Below are 16,668 nucleotides of genomic sequence, written 5' to 3'. Positions count from 1 at the left end.
GACCTGAAAGTCCATCAAACATAGCACTATATCTCCCACTTCTCTGGCTTTGGACTGGCAGTGCCTCATACTAGAAAGTTCTGCCCCCTTACTTCCCCATCTTGGTTTCCCTTCTGCTTATGCCCCAGTTTCTACAAAAGACCTTTCCCATGTCCACAAGCTGCTGGTGCCTTCCTCTCTCACGTTACCTTCCATCAACTCTGTGTATATCTTGTATTTACCAAGTTATTTGCATGCTGTCCCCTCCACCCTCTGTATCCTCAGTACTCTGCACAGTACCTGGCATGTTAAGGGCCCAATAACTACTGGTTGACTGACTATGTGTCTTTGTGGATCTGTGGGAAGGAACAGAAGGTGAGAAGAAGAGTGAGACAAAAAGGAGGGAACACAGAGGCTCTTGGGAACAGCTGCATGGTCAAAGAGTAGACACACTGTACCCATTATACCTTGGTTTTCTTTGTCACAGAAGAGTTTTAAATAGCCCTGCTAATAGCAAATGAGGAAATCAAGTAATTCCAAAAGGATTTAAAAAATAAAAAGTAGAGTAGACAAAAGAGATGTAGCAGTGACAAAGATGGCCCCCAGAAGTGATGGGGGAAGGATTGCAGAGGCTTAAATAGAAGGCAGACAGGAAAGCAAGATGATGGCTCCATCTAGAATATGTTGGGGGAAAGAAGTGAACAATGAAGCCCTTTCATATTCCCTCAGCTTAGACAAGTTAAAGATGAACCTACAAAGCATAATTCAAACAGCAGCAGCCTTGGGAACATCCTTTGGAAAAGAAGATATTGTCCCATCCCCTGGGAGCACCTCAAACCCTTTTACTGAAAACATGAACTGACCCAACTAGAGATTCTCACCTTTGTTCTAATCATTCACATGGTTTGGATTTCTTTTGAACAGACTAGATCCCCATGGTTCTCAACAATCACACCACTAACAGCATCAAAAGAAACCACCGATTATGCTCTCTTTCATTTCATTTCCTTAAAGGCCAGGGTTTATCCCTGAGGATCAGATGAGGAATCTGGAACACAAAGTCTTCCTAGAAATGATGAATTCAGTAAGTAGTAGAGACAGAAAAAAAAAGATGAAGAGGGAACCTCTAAGGATCCCAGGCTCTATCATCACCAAGCAAGCCTCCATCTCCCGTGAAAAAGGATGTTTTCTAGGAGCAGAGAATCATCATGAGGAAAGCTGTGAGAGACTACAGAATAAGAGGTTAATATTTCCTGTTCTTTGGAGGAAAACAGCCCTTCTTTTACCTACTTTTGGCTCTGCTGTTATGCTAGGACTCTCCTCCCACTAGTGCTAATCTTACACAGCTAATCGAACACTATCCTCCCAGTCCGGCACCAGATGAGAGGAGTGATACAGGCACAGGAGCGCCAGGGCGGGGCAGTGCTGAGGTGGGAGCTGGCGAGAACCATGAACTGCTAAGGAAAAAAAAAAAAAGCAAAGTTTCAGGGCCTCTAGCTTAAGACCACCTGATGCCAGGAACAGAATGTCAAGGCCATCAAGACAGAAGGTGCTCAGTGAATTCCCCAGAAGCAAAATCTTCAGCAAAGGAATGCCTTATTTTATCCTGTTTCTGCTTTTTATCAGCAAACACTTTTTGTTGCTTTTGTTTGCTGGTTGAGCTGAAAAGGATTCAGGACTTCCATTAAACAACCTATTATCCACCAGCCAAGTGCTGAGTCAGCAGCTCCAGCTCCTGTAAAATCTTGTATTAATCATCTTACATAGTTTCTGCCTAAGTCAGGAAACAGTTACAATGCTCTGAGCCACAAGGAGGAGGACAGCTGGACAAAGGAGCGAGGATGAGATGGCTACTAAAGGACCTCAGGAGCTCTTGGGGACAGTGTCAACCCAGGGACATACTTCGATGGCTATGTAATGATCATTGTATAGAGGTGACATTGAGAAACTGTCAGTGAATGGAAAGTAAAGTCATCTGGCCAGCATCTATTACACCTTCTGACATGTTCAGGGAAGTAGAATGTGTACTGAGAGTCATCCAAAGAGTACAAAGTTAGCAGATGATCATCCTTTAAAGTAGTAATACCTAACATTTATGGAGCTCTTTAAGGTTTGCAAAGCATTTTACTTACTTAACAATCTTTTAAGGTGCTATGATTATCCCCACTTTACAAATGAAGGAATTGAGGCTTAGAGGGATAAAGGTAAAGTGACTTGCTCTCAGTAGCACAGTAAGTGTTTTTGTTAGGATTTGAATTCTCCAGATCCAACATTGTTATCTAATGTGCTACCTTACAGAGGCAGCTAGGTGGCAAAGTGAATAGAGACAGGAAGACCTGAGTTAAAATCCAACCTTTGGACACTCCATGGAGGATCCTGGGCCAGTCACTTAACTCCTGTCTGCCTTAGTTTCCTTAACTGTAAAATGGGGATAGTAATAGCACATATTTTCCAGGACTGTCATTAAGGAACAAACAAAATAGTATTTTTGAAGCACTTGACACTTAGGTGACATTTAATAAATATTTGTTTCCTCCTTTATCTCCCCAATAAGATTATACTGAAACAATACTTTACAAATACATAGTAGAGTTATTATTAATAATTACTACAATTATTTGCATTTGTGGAAAATTATTTATTTTGTATTTTTAGTAAGGTTTTAAGAGTTGAGTGCTGGGCTCAAAATCAAGAAGACCCAGGTTCAAATCTAGCTTCTGACACTAATTATCTACCGTGTTTCCCCGATAATAAGACCAATCCCGAAAATAAGCCCTCCCCTTACTGTGTAAGATTCCTCTAAAATAAAAATAAGCCCTATTGAGATTGCTACTGTAGTGAAGGTGATCCCCTGTGCTACATGCTACATTACGGTACCCTCTGTATGCACCATCCCCCCCCCCCCCGTGAAACACACGCCACGCTCCAAGCTGCATCCAATCAGAGCTGCAGCAGTGAGCATGTCATCCTGTTCTTCCCCAGTGATTTGCTTGCTGGTGCCATTAGTGCCATGGAGGAGAGCTGAGGCAGGACAACATTAAAACCCGGTATGTAAGCGGGAGTGAGGGGGCATGATGGAGGATAAAAAGGGCATGATGGAGGAAAAAAGAAGAACTCAGGGGGCATGATGGAGTGAAAAGAAGGACTGATGGTCATAATTTTATTATTCTGTCTGTTTTGACCCCCAGACACGAGTACAAAAAGGAAGAGCTATACTGTTGAGTATAAGAAAGCAATTGTAGAGGAGTCACATGGCAAGAATCTTGCAGTTTTCTGTAAAGAAAAACTGTTGGATCTTCGAATGGTCAGAAAATGGAGAGCAGATTATAATAACCTCAATCAACAGGTGGATGAGGGAAAAGGGAAAAAGCGCAGGTCTGGATCAGGTCGGCAGCCCTTATATCCTGACTTGGAGATCCTCATTGGTGAATGGATTGCTGACAGGCCTTGGTTGTGCGCAGGGCTGATATTCAAGCATTTGCCCTTTCAATGGCACCTGAGTTTGAAATGGTCTCAGAAGGATTCAAAGCATCACAACACTGGTTGGATGGTTTCCTTCAACGGTATGAACTGTCCCTAAGAAGATCAACAACACTGTTTAAGCTGGAAGATGCTGAAGTTATTAAACGTGCACTTGCATTCAAGTCCTTTATTGATAGGATCGACATTTCCAAGTACCAAACCTGCAATATGATTGCTATGGATGAAACTGCAGTGTTTATGGGACAAGGACCTCAAACAACAATTCATCACAGGGGTGCAACGTCAATCTACATTCCCACCACTGGCTATGAAAGTGCACGGGTCACCTGTGTTTTGGCAATTCGTTTGGATGGAAAGAAAGCCACACCTCTAATCATCAGTAAGGGCAAGAAAGATAAGATTGAACATGTATCTGGCATTTACGTTCTTGAAACTGAAAAAGCTTGGTGTACACAAGCCGTTATAAGAAAGTGGGTTGATTTAATGCTGCCACTTGTTATGCGAGGTAACCAAAGAGGTCTGATAGTCTGGGATTCAGCCAGCACTCACCGCGCTAAAGAAATGAAGAACTTCCTTGCAGAGAGAAGAATAGATCAAGTAATGATTCCTGCAGGTATGACTGCCTATCTCCAGACCCTTGATATTGCAATAAAGAATCCATTCAAGGACCATTTGCACATGGAAGTCAATGACTACATTGAAAATAGAATGGAAAGAAATCAGCGTGGAAACTTTGTGAAGCCCTGTCTGCAAGAAGTCATGGGATAAAATTTACTGACAGCTGTGTCGCCAAGGCACTACGAGCAGGTTACCTGGACAAGACATATTCATTTAAAGAGAGCTATATTGCTGGACATGACAGATTGGGTCCACTTCTTCTGAAGGAAATGGAGGCGCAAGACATCCAGGACGGAATTCAGGGTATGGACACTTATGACGATGTTGTTGAAGAAGATGACATGATCATTATTGAATAAAGGTACATTTTTTTGTTCACATTTACCTGTTTATTAAAATTGCTGTCAATGTTCATGAAAATAAGCCCTCCCCTGAAAATAAGCCCTCTGGTGTTTTTCTGTCCAAAAAAATTAATAAGACAGTGTCTTATTATCAGGGAAACACGGTATGTGGTGCTAGGCAAGGCATTTAACCACTGTGTGTCTCAGCTAACTCCCAAAAATGTATCTGCTAAGTCAAAGAGAAGTCACAAACTATGTTATTGAGGGACCTCCCACACTGGGAGTTCCCAAAGCCATAGATCCTTTGTGTTGCACTGCTTCCAACACTGGGCAAGCAGGCAATAAACACTAATTCACTATGGAGTGCAGCACTTTACACATGGCACAATGGAATGGGAAGGAGCACTGGCCCATAGACCTACAGCTGAAAAGGGCCTCACAGATCAACTAGCCCAGTCTCATTTTACTGATAAGGAGCTTGAGGATTGGGGCAATGAAGTGATTTACACAAGGTTACTTGGGGAGTTAGGTGACACAACTGGGCATGGATTTGGAGGCCAGTGATCTTTCTCTTTCACCATGCTGCAATTAACAGGCATCTAATAGATATTTGTTTGTGTGAATGGAAATCATCCTACTCCCCAAGTCTACTGACATAGAATTTAAAATCTACTACACAAAAATGTGGCTTATCAAAGAGATGAGGCCACTAGGTGGCACAGTACATAGAATGATGGACTCCCAATCAGGAAGACCCGAGTTTGAATCCTGACTCAGACTCACAACTAACAACTGTGTTACCACGGTCAAGTCATTTAACTTCTCTCATCCTCAATTTCCTCATCTGTAAAATGGAGATTATAATAGCACACACCCAACAGGTCTGTCATAGGAGGCAGATGAAACAACACATAAGAAGCACACTGTAAATGTTTCTATTAAGCACCTACTATGTGCCAGGCACTAGCTAAGTACTTGACAAATCTCATTTGATCCTCAAACTAACCCTGGGAGGCAGGTGCTGTTGTTATCCTCATTTTAGGAAACTGAGGCAGACAGAAGTTACGTGAGTTGCCCAAAGTCACACAGCTAGTAAATATCTGATATGGGATCTGAGTCCAACACTCCACTGAGCCCAGCCCAGCCCCCAGCTGGAAGTGTTGCTCCCTGCAGATAGGGAGCGCCTCCAGATACTCCCTTTTCTTAAGGGTGGTGCGCTGACTGGACTAAGCCTGGAAATACCGCAGACTCTTCCTGGAGATCTATGCTCACTCGAAAGAGCTGGGTTCTCAAAACTCCTCTGTCCTTTTCTGTCCTCGACGCCATAGGAGAAGGATAGCCAGAGCGTTTGCTGCCGCTCTCGCCGTGTCAAAGTCAGAGTCCCCCCAGGAGCCTGAGCAGCTTCAGAAGCTCTTTATCGGCGGCCTGAGCTTCCAGACGACGGATGAGAGCCTAAGGAGCCATTCTGAGCAATGGGGCACGCTCACAGACTGCGTGGTGATGAGGGATCCAAATACCAAGCGTTCCAGGGGCTTTGGCTTTGTTACCTATGCCACAGTGGAAGAGGCATATGCGGCCATGAACGCCAGACCTCACAAAGTGGATGGCAGAGTTGTTGAACCAAAGAGAGCTGTTTCCAGAGAGGACTCTCAAAGGCCAGGCGCCCACCTAACTGTGAAAAAGATCTTTGTGGGTGGCATTAAAGAAGACACTGAGGAGCATCACCTGAGAGACTATTTTGAACAATATGGGAAAACTGAAGTGATTGAAATCATGGCTGACCGAGGCAGTGGCAAAAAGAGAGGCTTTGCTTTTGTTTACCTTTGATGACCACGATTCTGTGGATAAGATTGTCATTCAAAAATACCACACTATGAATGGCCACAACTGTGAAGTAAGGAAAGCTTTGTCTAAGCAAGAAATGGCCAGCGCTTCATCTAGTCAAAGAGGTCGAAGTGGTTCTGGAAACTTTGGTGGTGGCCGTGGAGGTGGCTTTGGTGGAAATGATAACTTTGGCCATGGTGGGAACTTCAGTGGTCGTGGTGGTTTTGGTGGCAGTCGTGGTGGTGGAGGATACGATGGAAGTGGAGATGGCTACAATGGATTTGAAAATGATGGTGGTTATGGAGGAGGCGGCCCTGGTTACTCTGGAGGAAACAGAGGCTATGGAAGTGGTGGACAGGGTTATGGAAACCAGGGCAGTGGCTATGGCGGAAGTGGCAGCTATGACAGCTATAACAACAGAGGAGGTGGAGGCAGCTTTGGCGGTGGTAGTGGAAGCAACTTTGGAGGTGGTGGAAGCTACAATGATTTTGGCAACTACAACAATCAGTCTTCAAACTTGGGTCTCATGAAGGGAGGAAACTTTGGAGGCAGGAGCTCAGGCCCTTATGGTGGAGGCCAATATTTTGCCAAACCACGTAACCAAGGTGGCTATGGTGGTTCCAGTAGCGCAGTAGTTACGGCAGTGGCAGAAGATTTTAATTACTATTAGGAAACAAAGCTTAGCAGGAAAGGAGAGCCAGAGAAGTGACAGGGAAGCTACAGGTTACAACAGATTTGTGAACTCAGCCAAGCACAGTGGTGGCAGGGCCTAGCTGCTACAAGAAGACATGCTTTAGACAATACTTTTTGTGTATGGACAAAAAAAAACACCAGGACTGTATTTGTGACTAATTGTATAACAGGTTATTTTAGTTTCTGTTCTGTGGAAAGTGTAAAGCATTCCAACAAAGGGTTTTAATGTAGATTTTTTTTTTGCACCCATGCTGTTGATTGCTAAATGTAATAGTCTGATCATGATGCTGAATAAATGTGTCCTTTAAAAAAAAAAAACTCGTCTGTCTCTGTGCTCCACACAGGAAAACCCAAGTGGATGATGATTAGAGTCCAGACTGCAATACAACGGTCAATTTCGACAGGCATTAAACTCATATATTTTGTCGAGATAGAAACCATTACAAATGGGCAATGAGCTCAGTGAAAAAAACGAACAGGAGAAAGGGAGTCTGGATTGCCTTTGGAAAACTGCAAATGACCCCAAACTTCTGGAAAGAAAGGCCTTCCAGTTAACTATATGTAAGAAACATACAAAGCAGACATTATAAAATCTTGGATGGAAAGCAATAGGAAAACTGTTCCTGACCTTAAAGTACTTACATTCTTCTGGTGGGTAAAAGATAAAATTGATTCTGTGTCTAAATATAACAATGCAGTCTCAATAAAGTTTGGACAACAAGCATGCATTACTAGTCCTCAGATTTTTGTAAAAAAAAAAAAAAAAGGTAGTGAAGTTACTACAGTAAGCCAGTAACTTTTGTTTGTGTATAAATGTTGGAGATGATAATGGCTAATTTCCTGTTGATTATCCTTTGTTTCTTAATACTCTAATTAGAGTGGGGAGAGACTTCAGCAAGCATCTAATCTGCCTCTCATTTTACAGGTGGAGGAACTGAGACCCAGAGAAGAGCAATAACTGGCCCGAGGCTACCCCGCCAGTAAGCTGAAGAGCAGTGACTTGAACCTAGTTCTTCTGAATCTAGTACAATATTAAAAAAAGTTCACTATATGGCCTTAAGAACTAGGAATTTCCCATCTTAATCAAGCTTGCAATATGATCCTCTCTATTAGATTTGTTTTCCTGTCAACCAAGGAAGTGGCTGCAATTGCTTTCACTGCTGGCTGCAAAAGGGGGAAAAAAAGATGGGCAGTTTTGATATTTTTCTTCCCAAGATAAGCAATCAAAATGATATAATAAGATTTTAGTTCCATATCCTCTACAAGTGCAGAATATTCCTTTATTTCCCACCAGGCTACACTGCTCTGGACTTGAAACACCTCATCTTGGAAGGTCCATTCAGCTTTGGAATTCACATCTCAGAAGAACCCTGTGCCCCTAGGGCCCCTCCCCCGATGGGAGAGTGGAGGGCTCCTTCTTGACTATATTTAAGGAGGGCACCCAAGAAAGTCACTTCTTCGTTTCCACCAAACTGGAGTTGAGTGCCTTCTCCCTGCCCCCTTTTCAGCTTCCTTTTATGTACTGTCCTCCCCATTAGAAAGTAAGCTCCTGGAGGACAGACATCATCCCTGCTTGTATTTCTACTCGAAGCACTTAATAAAAGTGTGTTGGCTGACTGACTGACATTACCTAATAAAAGCCAGAGTTTCACTAGTATAGGAGAGTTTCATTTTTTTTAGGGACTGCCAGGGAAAAAAGATAGGAAGACGTAGAAAAAAGAAAGAGGCCGAAGAATACCTTGCAACAACTGGAAGAGAAAGCCAACATCCAGAGACATGGAGCGAAGCCGTCAAATACAATGAACAATGCTGCTCTCATGTTAACCAAGTTAAAGGGTACCTCCTCCTCAACAATACCTACTGAGAGTAAAAGCGGTATGAGATACTGGTGATCATCATAGTATTAGGGGCTTTGGTTTAATTGTTGTCAGGAACGTAATTTGTAGAGAAATTCTCTGGGGTTTGTTGGAAGTGTGTTCTATCAAAACAAAATGTATTCTTTTTTAAAAAACAAAGTAACTGGATGGATATATGATCAATATGCAAATTCAGCAGATACTGAGTTTCAATGGCTCTAAAAGTGAGTAAGTCGAAGCATGTACCCATTGCTTCCTTTCGAGGGAATCAGTGTGAGACAGAGTTTGGGTTCCACTCCTTCCTGTAACTTTAGGCAAGTCACTTAAAACTCCCTGGGCCGGTAAAATGAGGGTATTACACTATGTGCTCTCTGGGGTTCCTCTATGAACCTTGAGAAGAGATTATTCACACCTCTCTACTCCAGGCCTAAGAACAGGCCTTGTGCTTGATCAATTTTCAATTCATACTATCTTAAAGTACACTAACATCTTCAAGCCTACTGTTAAGGTTGGTGACATCTCTTTGTCGTTAGGGGACCAGCCCAATTAAGAGGCATCTGAAAGGTTCATAATCAGAGTTATGACTGCCAGAAATTTTTTGAGGCCCTACAATTCTTGAAAACTATCCAATAAGGTCTAGAGGAACTAGTCTGCATTAGTGGAGGAAATAACCAATCAGTTGAAATATGTAATTTTGATATGCAGAAGAAGTACATATTAAATGCTGTGCTACAGCTGATCTTATGAAGACAGGGAGAAGGATGATACTTGTTTTGGTCATCAGGCACTTAGAGCTCAGAGATGAAAGCACCCTTAGTTCACAGAGCACTGAGTTATGGTATGAATGTCAGCCTCAGGGATAAACATTTTTGCAGCCCTGCTCTGTTTGTTATGAGAGAGAGAAAAAATACCTGTTCTTTTTGTCATTGCAGCTCTTATGGTCACTGAAAAACATAGAAAACCTGTTGTCTAAGAGAAAGAAGATCTCTTCCAGCTCTAAATCCATGAACCCATCATCCAACCACATCAATCGTTTTTAAAGATTGAGTCTGTAGTTGAGGGTCAGCTGAAAAAATAACTAATGATATATTTCTAGTTTTCAGACACACTTAAAGGATTTTAGATAGAAGAATTGCTGCTGTGGACAGAAATAGTAGCATGCAATCTTAATAATTTAATAGCAGACTGGAAATCTTGGTTGCCTCCAAATTCTAGACATTGTTTGTGGAGAAATTTCATCTTATTCTGGAAGTATCTAGAATCTGACTGGACAAACTATTTTAAATTGACAAGATTCAATATTGGAATTTGAAAATCCTCACCTAAAGTAACAAAGAAAGGCATATTTGAAAAATTTCACTGTTGAAATTTAAGAAAACTAATAATAATAATAGAAAAGGACACTGAAAGATCTTTGTTTAGTCATGAGTTTTTACACTTCCTCCCACTCTTGGCCCTATGATAGAGTCTCTTAATTCCCTACATTCCTGAACTGTAGAAAAATGAACCTCAGTTTGCTCCTCAACAAAACAGAAAGGGCTGTGTTATATAGTAGAGGGCCAGTCATGAGGACCTGGGTTCAGGTCCCACCTCTGGTCACACAAGGCAAATTACCTAACCTCTCATTGCCCTAGGCAACTATCTAAGGTTACAAATTGCAGAGTAGCTGCAGATCTATATTGATGGGGTGAGGGAATTTCCTCATTGGGTGCTCCCTATCTATATCAATGAAATCAAGAGACCAGGTCAGAAAAACAAAGGAAATAAGAATACTTTACCTACCATAGGATTATTGTAAGGACTCAAAGTACATGAAAGGCTCTGTAAATGCTACATAAATAAAAACTACAATCTCCTAATTTGTAATCTCTATGAAAGCAAGGAGCTTATTTAGGATCACAGGATTTAGGGCTGTAAGAGATTTTGGAGAAAATCTGATCCAACAGTACGAGTCGGCTGAAACTCCAGGTGTAAGTTGAGGAAAGGAATATACCAGGGGTGGGGAACCTGTGGCCTTCTAGGTCCTTAAGTGTGATCTTTTGATGGAATCCAAATTTTACAGAATAAATTTGTTGCTGTCTTCTGATGTTCCAAAAAAGAGAAAGAGGGTAGAGTCTTTGGATGATAAGACTGGTCATCTCGACTTTGACTCCTAACAAAATTTTATAAGGAGTTATTAAAATGAAAATTTGTGAGTAGTTATAAATAAATGATCATTAAGAGTTAATTTAGGTCCATCAAGAACAGATAATGAAAACTAAATATTGTGATGTTTCTAAAGGTTCAAGAGACATAGTTTCTCTGTAATTTAATCATTTTATTAGTTAAGTCCAGCAGGCTATTGACAAAAGGAAAGTCACTTGGCCATCTATCTTAGATCAAAGACAATCATGGTGTCAGACTGACAATTTATATACCCTTCAAAACAGTAGGTAGTCCATCAAACAGCAATCAAATCTAACTGGTTAATGTGATTGGAGGTGGGCTATATTAAAATTAAAATGAGTACCTCTTGGATAGGTAAAGTATCTCTATACAAGACACTTTAGACTATCAATTCAAGGAATGTATACCTTACCTAAGCCTGTGCAGAACACTACAGTCTTCCCCATCCCAGATTAAATTCCTTGCAAGGTTTGGTGTGGTCTGAACCAGAAGGAGGAGAAATCTCATTATCAGTAATGTCCTTCAAGAAAAACTGGGCTTGGGGCAGATAGGTGACACAGTGTATAGAGCACTGGCCCTGGAATCAGGAGGACCTGTGTTCAAATCTGACCTCAGACACTTGATACTTACTAGTTGTGTGACCCTGAGCAAGTCACTTAGCCCAGATTGCCTTGCCCAAAAACAAAAGAAAAAACTGGACTTAAAGTCAGGACTTTCAAAGAAGGGAGAGGGGAGCTCTGAATCTCATGATGCTAATTACTATTAATAATCATTTATGACAACATGTTGCCTGTTTCAACAGAGTTACTCGATCAAAAGATCAGGGAGATATCATAGATAAGACAGCTGTATTTCAGAAAAGCGTATGACAAACCTCATCATTTCCTGGTTGTCAGGATGAAGAGATGTGGGCTAGATGACAGTGCAGCTAACTGTCTGCAACGGCCGAATGACTTTACTCCAAGGAGAGTTAAGCAAAGCTCGCCTGTCTCTTGTAGAGCGCCCCATTGACTGTCCTTACTCTTTTTTTTTTTTTTAAACAACCGGGGTTAAGTAACTTGCTCAAGGTTACACGGCCAGTTATTATTTCTGGGTGTGGTGCTGAGTATCTGAGCCCGGATTTGATCCAGGTCATCCCAACACTGGAGCCGGTGCTCTTACTAGCTGAGCCACCTGGCCGCCCCTAAGCAATTGGGGCTAAGTAACTTGCTCAAGGTTACACGGCCAGGTGTTTCTGGGTGGATGCTAAGTGTCTGAGCCTGGGATTCGATCTCCAGGTCTTCTCAACACTGGAGCCAGTGCTCTTACTCGCTGAGCCACCTGGCTGCCCCAGTCTTAGTCTTTTCAACTATTTAAAAAAATCAGTAAGTGAATGAAGGCATGGATGATGTGTTGGTCAAAACTGCAGGTGACCCTGGTGCTATCTCAGGATGCAAAATGATCAAATAGGAACAGTCTTGAAGTAATCTCTCCTGCTCAGACTCCCTCTTAACCACTATATTCATTTCTGGGCACCCCATTTTAGGAAGGAAGCTAACAAATGGGATTGCACTGAGAGGAGTATGACCAGGACAGCAAGTGGCCTACAGAAGATGCCATATGAGTTTGGGTTGAGGTAACTGAGAATGTTTAGTCTGCAGTCAAAAAAAAAAAGGGGGGGGGACATGATAGCTGTCTTCAAGCATCTGAAGGGCCATCATGTGGAAAAGAGATGAATGACTTTTCCTGCCTGGCTCCAGAGGGCAGGATTAGGAGTCAACTGGAAATTACAGGCACAGACTCAGGATATAGAGGAAAAGTTCCTAACAATTATGTCCAAAAATTAAGTAAGCTATATCTATCTGGAACTAATGGGTTCCCCATCAGTGGAGGTAGTCAAGCACAGGCTGGAGGACTTCTTTGTTGGCCTGTCGTTGCAGGGATTCCTGTTGAAATCAGGATAGGACTACATAGTCTCAGAGGTTGTTTCTCACTCAGATTCTGTGGCTCTAGGAGTTCCCTTTGCTCTGCACAAAAACAAACTGGGAGAAATATTAGATATTTTTTTGTTCAACTCCTCCCATTTTATAGATGTAGAAATGAAGACCCAAAGAGAAGAAACTTGCTGCGAGTTTACATAGGAGCCAATAGGAAGTTACAGCAATGCAGGAAGGGGTGCTGGCATAGGGCCTCCCAAGAGCTCAGTTCAGCTGTAAGAGTAGCATATTTGCATAACTAATGTTTCTTCAGCTTCCTTCCTCTCTTCCTCCTTCTGCTCTCCCCCAGGTCCTCCCTCCTCTAGGAACTGCGGTTTCCTCACAGGCCTCATATGGTGCAGGGGAAGAAGGGCTGGTTCAAGGACAAACCAGACCAGCATTTTTTTTTTTGAATGAAACAAGCAAAAATAGACACCAAAGAATTTGTAGAACTAGGGGATCACTTGAGGCAAAGGAGAACAATCTATAAACAGTTTCTTTAGCATTTCTATCCATAATACCCTCCAGCAAAATTAAAATCTAAGTCCTGTGTTCTGACCATGAAGGAGCCTGAAAAGACAAAAGTCACAGTACCAGAAACAATTTACATAAAATAGGCTTCAAATTTTGCAAACATTGAGGAAGAACATACAACAGTTATTTTCATCACTTTTATATGCATCAATAGATCTGTCATCTCATTGACAGTTATTCTCTTCAGGGGTAGCTAGAGGACACAGTGGAGAGAATACTAGGCCTGCAGTCAGGTGGGCCTGAGTTCAAATCCTACCTCAGACATTAGCTGTAAGACCCTGGGTAAGTCACTTAACCCTGTTTGCCTCAGTTTCCTGATCTGTAAAATGAGCTGGAGAAGGAAATGGCAAACTACTCTGGTATCTTTGCCAAGAAAATCCCAAATGGGGTCACAAAGACTCAGACACGACTGAACAACAATCCGACTCATTCTTGTTTCAGTAATAGGATCATAGTGTTAGATTTGGAAAGACTATTAGATCTACTCTATCCCCTTCATTTTACAGACAGATATTCAGCACAAGAGAGGACAGTCAAGATTCTCTAACTCCAAATAAAGCATTCTTTCCCTTCTACCTCACTATATGCCTATAAATCCTCTTTAGGGAGTCTTTGAGATTCTCAGGCTCTGTTTCACAAAGAAATATTCTAAATGAGCCCTGAAATCTACAGCAGGATATGATAACTCATAAAAATCAGTAAAACTACTACCAAAAAATTATCTTTTAGAGCTAGAAAAAAAATATCAAAATTCATCTGGAAGAACAAAAGGTCCAGAATATCAAGAGAATTAATGAAAAGAAATGCTGGGGAAGGTGACCTAGCCATACCAGATCTTAAATTGTACTATAAAGTAGCAACCATCAAAACCACTTGGTACTGGCTAAGAAATAGAGGGGCTGATGAGTGAAGTAAGTTAGGTACACAAGACACAATAGTCAATGACTATAGCAATCTACTGCTTGATAAACCCAAAGACCCCAGCTTCTGGGATAAGAACTCCCTGACTGACAAAAACTGCCAGGAAAACTAGAAAATAGTATGGCAGAAACTGGGCATAGACCAACGTCTGAAACCATATACCAGAACAAAGTCCAAATGGGTACATGATTGTAATGATTATGGGATTTGAAGATCTTCCATGCCCCTTGAACTTAATGACATAGCAGGAAGGGGTGGGGCAGGATGAAACTGGAGTTGAGCTGGAGCCAGCAGTGACTGGAAGCAACAGGCCGCCGGTGTGAACTCCTTTTTTTTTTTTGAGCCAGCCAGAATTTATGCTAAAGACCACTGGAGGTGGGAACTGCAGGGGGCCAGAGCTGCTGGGAGCTAGCTCCATGGATGCTGAGCAATCGCCATGAGTGAGGAGAGGAGGAATTTTGCCTGAGGTAGCCTGTTCTGTTTTGAAGGCTTGAGAATGCGGGTGTTTACTGCATTAACTACATGTGCCAACTTTATAACTACTGTGATGGCTCTGACTTTCTGGTTTGGGGACTCAGTTTTCTGGTATTTGAATAAATGTTCTAGCTTTGTTCCCAATGTAGAGAGCCTGTTACATTTTGTGATTAATAACCATATCAGCATATTTATAGTTACCATAGGCATTGTGAATACTGCATTGTTGATATAATGATCTAGGTATAAAGGCTGATACTATAAACAAATTAGGGGAGCAATGAATAGTTTATCTGTCAGATTTATGGAGAATTGAAAAATTTATAACCAAACAAGAGATAGAGAACATTATGAAATGCAAAATGGATAATTTTGATCATATTAAATTGAAAAGTTTTTGCACAAACAAAGCCAATGCAACCAAGATTAGGAGGGAAGCAGAAAACTGGGAAAGAATTTTACAACCTGTGTCTCTGATAAAGGCCTCATTTCTAAAATATAAAGAGAACTGAGTCAAATTTACAAGAGTATAAGTCATTCCCCAATTGATAAATGGTCAAAGGATATGAATAAGCAGTTTTCAGAGGAAGAAATTAAAGCTATCTAGTCATATGAAAAAATGCTCTAAATCACTATTGATTACAGAGATGCAAATCCAAACAACTCTGAGGTACCACATCACACTATCAGATTGGCTGACATGACAAAATAGGAAGATAATAAATGTTGGAGAAGATGTGGGGAAGTTCATTGTTGGTGGAGCTGTGAGCTGATCAAACCATTCTGGAGAGCAATTTGGAACTATGCCCAAAGGGCTATAAAAATGTGCATACCCTTTGATTCAGTAATACCACTTCTAGGGCTGTATCCCAAACAGATCATAAAAATGGGAAAAGGACCCATATATACAAAAATATTTGTAGCAGCTCTTTTTGTGGTAGCCAAGAACTAGAAATTGAGGGGATGCCCATCAATTGGGGAATGGCTAAACAAGTTGTGGTATATAAATGTAATGGAATACTATTGTGCTATAAGAAATGATGAACAGGTGGACTTCAGAGAGACCAGGAAAGATTTATATAAACTGATGCTGAGTGAGGGGAGCAGAACCAGGAAAACACTGTACACGGTAACAGCCACAGTGTGCAAGGATTGATTTTGAAAGACTTAGCCCTTCTCAGCAATGCAAGGATCTAAAACAATTCCAAAGGACACCTGATGGAAAATGCCAGCCACATCCAGAGAAAGAGCTATGGAGTCAGAATGTGGAATGAAGCAGACTATCTTATTTTTTTTCTTTCTCATGGTTTTTCCCATTCATCATAATTCTTCTATGCAACATGACTAATGTAAAATAAAAAAAAATGTGTTTAATAGGAATGTATGTGTAGAACCACCCCCACCCCAAAAAAAGGCAACACTGGCATCAGCCTTACTCTTTAGGAAGAACTTACATTCATTGGTGGGAGTCTGTTAGAGCAGATACCTACTTTGAGGGAAGAGAAAATCCCCATGCATCAGATCAGGTTTGATGGTAGAAATCTCTGGTGATATTGAGTAGAGGAGGAAGCATAGCTTTAGTAAGAGTTAAGAACTTCAGTTTAAGGTGCTTTCCTCTGTAAGTGACTCCTTGAAATCCAGAGCCCAGCAATCTGAAAGGCTAGCTTTGATCTTTACTGAATCTGACCCACTTCAGCAGCATTTATTGATCACCTACTATGTGCAAGGAACTGCATGAGATTTTAGAATTAAATGAAATAGACATCTTTCCCTCAGGAAGCACACTTTCTTCTAAAGTATTTAGTTTAATATCAAAATTGTTCT

General features: G+C 41.4%; 1 pseudogene; it reads left to right on the top strand.

The window, feature by feature from the left end:
* Positions 1 to 1,090: 1,090 nt before the first annotated feature.
* On the top strand, positions 1,091 to 7,256 carry LOC138161568 (heterogeneous nuclear ribonucleoprotein A1 pseudogene; annotated as a pseudogene).
* The last annotated feature ends 9,412 nt before the right edge of the window (positions 7,257 to 16,668 follow it).

The sequence above is a fragment of the Petaurus breviceps genome, unplaced genomic scaffold, assembly GCF_028583685.1.
Source record: "Petaurus breviceps papuanus isolate PSGF00001 unplaced genomic scaffold, PetGlider_PUasm1.0 185, whole genome shotgun sequence".
Lineage (NCBI taxonomy): Eukaryota > Metazoa > Chordata > Mammalia > Diprotodontia > Petauridae > Petaurus > Petaurus breviceps.
Note: the sequence above shows the minus strand (reverse complement) of the source record. Positions and strands in the feature narration are given on the sequence as shown.